Genomic DNA, 5,189 nt, shown 5'->3' with positions numbered 1-5,189 from the left:
CAGAGGCCGTCATAGGCTACGTAAGTATTTACATAGCCTATCACAGCAGGGGGGGGGAAACCCCAGCATACGCAAATGGCGGCGGGTACCGCCATTTGTGTATGCTGGGTTTTTTCCCCCCCTGCCGTGATAGGCTATGTAAATACTTACGTAGCCTATCATGGCTCAATACAGGGACGCAAATGGCGGCGGCTACGACAGCCACCATTTGCGTCCCTGCAGGGCTGCCCAGCAGCCGGATGTCTGGCTGCAGGCAGCCGGAGTCGGCTGGCGGCTCTGCAGTTTGGCCATGAAGCGGAGCTGGCCGGGCAGGATTCTGGGGGGAGGGACGGAGCGCCTCCCCCCCCCCGTCGAGGATTCCAGGGGGAAGGATGGAGCGCCTCCCCATCACCACGGATTGCCCGGCGCGGAGCCAGGTAGGTGTTTCGTACATCCCTAGTGAAACCTCATTGGAAGTGAAAAAAACCTGTAAGTGTAGATCGCGCCCCTGTATAAGAAATGATGAATATTGTAATGGTTGGTTGCTGCATATTCTTTTATTGTGGACAAGGAGACTACCAGATCCTAGAAATGGAACAAAGTCTGGCTGCATCTGGCTACTGCCAAGCAGTGCCCAGGGTTGTTATAGGACCTGCCACTGGCTTCTTGTCCATGAGGTGGAAGAGACCCACATGCCAGGGTTTTAGATTTTAACTGGGTGCCAGTTTGATGCTTGCAATTCCACTCCGAGGGAAGCCTCATCCATGCAAATAAACCCAAGGAAGCTAAAACACAAACACAAACACACACACACCACGAAATGGTGTGTAACAGTTTCTAATTACTGTGTAAAAAGAACATATGGAAACTTCATTGTCCATTTCATTCCTCAGCATGTACTATCAAGTCAGATTTCTTTTGCTCAATCATTCTCTCTGGAGCCCCTTTTGCATGCATTCAAGGGAGAAAAAAAAAGACCGTCGCTCTGGTGCTTTCATTTCTCCATTCAAACTCAGTTGATTTCACTCAGATAATTTTATTTTTAAAATTCCACTTAGTTTGGTACTGATTAAGCCATCCCGTTATGTCTCAAAGGAGTTTTATTTTCCAGATTTCTTCAAAAAGCATTTCAGTCCATTATCTGGAGTTCTAATCCAAAGAATATGTATAAACCCCAATTCAAATGGGCAAAGTCATTTTGCTGAAGTAAAAATTAAAAGATTTCAGATCTGAGCAAAGCTAGAACATTAAAGATCTTGCCCCCAAGTAAACAAAGAAAATAACAAAGAAAATAACCAAATAATTTTGAAATATAGCTATAATTCTCTCTCCCCAAATAAATAAACAAACAAAAAACAAAGATATCATATATATTGGGCAGTATCCTATTTTGCACTAGTGCTAATGTAAATTATGTTGGACTAAGCATAAGCAACCTCTAGCACAACAGCAAAGGCATTTGCCGGTGCAGTGGATTTCCCCAGAAAATCCATCATGCCAGTAAACACTATTGGCATTGTGCTAGGGGTCGCTTATGCTAGCACAATGTAATTCCTCTCAGCGCTAATGCTGAGTATGATATCTGCCATACATACACACACACACACACACACACACAGTTTCAGTATTCACAGGTGACAAGAGTTTTTGCTGATATTCACATTTAAATACTAATAATGTAGATATGTAGATGTTAGCAGATATTGAAAAGGCTATGTTTGGGTCAGTGAAGTGAGGCATACATCAAGGCCCCATTTCTGAGGAGCAAAAAAGCCTCCCAGCTTTTCCTATCATAGCCTCTGGCCACTGAAGCAGAGTCAGTTAATGAATCAGAAAAAAGCTGGTTACCAGATGTCCTGGCTTATTAACACACACATCGCATTCTGTAATGGCATTCACTGAGCAATCTGTGCTAAAGCAGACTCTTCCTCAGCAAAAAAAAAAAAAAGCCTTCAGAAGGCTTTAGAAACTTTCCCTTGTCTGTGCTTGATTTCAAGGGACGGCTATTATTTGCTTAAGTTTGTTTAAAATGCTGTCGAGCATTTTGTCTAGTGGATATTATACAAACACACACAGCTGCAAATGCTAAGGAGATTCTTGAGCAGTCAGGAGACACAGTAGCATTCATCCCTATCCACCTCATTCTTTAGGGAATTCTGTGTGTGTGTGTGGGGGGGGGGGGGAGACATGACTGAAAAATATAGCAAAACCTTAATCCTAAAAACTTAAAAGGGCAAAAGGAAATCAATTCTCCCTGATTGGTTTCCCCTGCTGGTAATTTTAATGCCACCCATTGTTCAGCTTGGAAGTCTAATTTTATGTTAATGTTCTGAAAGTTGTCAAATCTTGGCAAAACCTATGCATAAATTACACAGAAAGTAGCTCACAGGAGGGGGAAAAGTAATGACTGTCATGGTTAGCCAAACCCATTAATAGTCTGACAAGCAATAACCCAAGAGTTCTGGTCAACTGCTGCAGACATCTGTGAAACTTTTGCAATTAATTTCAGGGGAGATTGGGGAGAGATGCGGTATCAGCTGCAGAACAATGCAGAAGCGGCTCATTATTATCATCGTCTCTGTTGGGGAGGGCAGAGCTGATCAACACAAAGCCTCCCTCCCTGTTTGGATGACACAACCTTCATTGGGGCTTATTTTTTTATTGTTTGTTGCTGTTGTTGATGATTTATTTGGATGAATACAGGTTTAATGCTTCTTCATTTCTAACTCAGTTTAGTAATGGAAGAAGACAGGTACAGGCAATCAGCCATGTGAGCCAGAACAGAGACTATGGCAAGTGCATGGATAAACCAAAGGCTGCCATCTTACCTGCTTCGTGCTATTCAGGGCACCATTTTGGATTTCAGTGAGGGGGGACAAGATGCTGGATAAAGTGCAAAGGCTTGTTCTTGAATATATTCAAGGTTAAATTTCAAAATGCAGATCACTTTCGAAATAGGGAGGTTTCAAAATCAGTTTGGGATCTGGCATGGGAGGAGGGCTCTGCTGTTTGAAGAACAGTTTAAAATAATCCCAGTGAGTTGGGAAATGCACAATGTTACAACATGGGATACATGTTACAGATGAGGAGAAGTCAACATTTTTGGTGGCATCCCCATGTTGTTTGTAACATATCATTCTACCTCTAGTAACACTAGAAAATGTATACTCTTTTTTCACTAAGGTTTTGTTTTTAGTCCTTCAGCCACAACCCAAGAATGCCATCTTCTTATTTAGTTAGCCTCTTTCATTAAAACTGTGAACAATCCGACACAATGCATGTAAGTGTAGTACTCTGGCTAGAACTGACCTAAGTTCTAGGGTCAGTCTAATAGGAACAAGGCCAAGCTGTCTGAACCACAATCTGACTGGGTTACAAACAAAGGCATCATTGATATTGATAACAATTCACTTTACATCTCTTACGTGGTCATCTGCTGCATCTGTTTAATTTAATCATTTTTAATGATGGTCTCTTCTGCAAAACTCTTATTAAATACTGTGATCACAAAGAGGCATGCCAACGGGGGCACATCCATGCACTCACTGTCCACCAGTGGAAGTTGGTGGCTCTGATTTTGGTGAGGCTGTGGATCCATTCTGGGTTTCAGTCAGAAGCAGCCAGAACTCTAAAGGAGCTATCCAACGTGCTGAACCCTGCCCCCCAAATAGGTTCAGCATGTTGGATAGCTCCGTTAGAGTTCTGGCTGCTTCTGACTGAAATCCAGAATGGATCCACAGCCCCACTAAAATCAGAACCACTGGCCTCCACTGCTGTACACCATCTTTTAAATGGCCTTTACTGTCTGGTAGTTAGTTACCGCTAGACCTTGGAATCTGTGTCATGCTACCCCTGCTTTGGGATTAGTATCGTGTGGATAAGAATTGGCTTGCCATCTACTCAACCTATATGTCTGTAAAGAAACTGTTTAGCAGAAAAGGTACTATTCATCTCTGGTATTCCTCTCTCGATATGGAAAATTGATCCTAGGAAAGGTGTCCTATCTCTTGAAGGAGCGAGGAGCATGAAACCATTGTCAGAAACTCTGGGTACTGTGCTTCTCTTAACAGATTACAATTTCAGTTAATGAAGCTTTCCAGGAAAAACAAGAACAAAAGCAACCCTGTCTAATGTAGGACTTACCGTATAAAAGTGCAGGCTGGATTGAAAACCTAATGTCAATCATACTTGGGGAAGGCTTAAAGGAGGCTTAAAGAAGGCTTATATTTTCTTTATTATTTTATATTGAAATATTTAGAAATCCACACGCTACCATGAAATGGACGTGTTTTAAAAAGAAGTGTCTGTCTTTAAAAGTTCAAGACAGAAAAGCAAAAATACTGACATCTCACATAAGACAAGAATATTCTCTTCCAACTGTGTCTTAACAGCCACATGAAAAATTGTGGATTGTTTTATTCCTCTATTTGGTTCATTTCTTTGCCACCCCTTTTGCCCCCCCCCCCCGTGTGTGTGTGTGTGTGTGTGTGTGTATGACATCATGAAAAATTATGATAGTTCAAACAACCCTCCTATTTCTGCAAGCCAGATAGATATCAATATAGATATCGATGAAGCACACTGATGCAATTTTCTCCCATGCTTCCGGTGGAAAAAAACCCTCCGACTTTTCTGCATTTAATGATAGCCCGATCTGTAAACAGAGCTCCTATGCAATGCCTTATGAAATAATGTCACATTTGTTTTGAACACTGAATAATTTGTCAGAAGTAGTATGCATTTAAACTTGTACGATCGATCTATGAACTAAGAAGCCCCCTTCTTTGTTTTAATTTTTTCAGACTTATGAATGGCTCTTCAATGGAGTTGCCAGAGTTTAAGCATACATGGAAATCAAGATGTATCAAGTCGGGAGACCTGCCTTCAGTGAACAACTAGTTATGCACAGTGATTCCATTGAATTTTGTAATTAGTCAGCTTGTTGGGCAAAACTCATCGGTTCATAATGGTCACAGCGAGCCATTTTGAATTTGCTATTAATTTCAGAATTGATCCTGAGCTTCAGAGCGTATGTAGTAAAGTAGTACACAGACACCCCCCTCCCATTTTCAGTCATCCTACCACCTAGAATCTGAAAGGGGCCATATAACGTGGTAACACATGCTATCATGCCACGTTATGCAGTTCCAAACTACAGCTCCCAAGATGCACCCTAATACTGTGCATGCACAAAAACCTGTTTACCTGGA

The sequence above is a fragment of the Heloderma suspectum genome, chromosome 1 (genome assembly GCF_057233095.1).
Source record: "Heloderma suspectum isolate Gila_16-S chromosome 1, 16-S_ref, whole genome shotgun sequence".
NCBI classification, from domain to species: Eukaryota; Metazoa; Chordata; class Lepidosauria; order Squamata; family Helodermatidae; genus Heloderma; species Heloderma suspectum.
The sequence above is the reverse complement of the archived record's forward strand: the minus strand, read 5'-3'. Positions refer to the sequence as shown.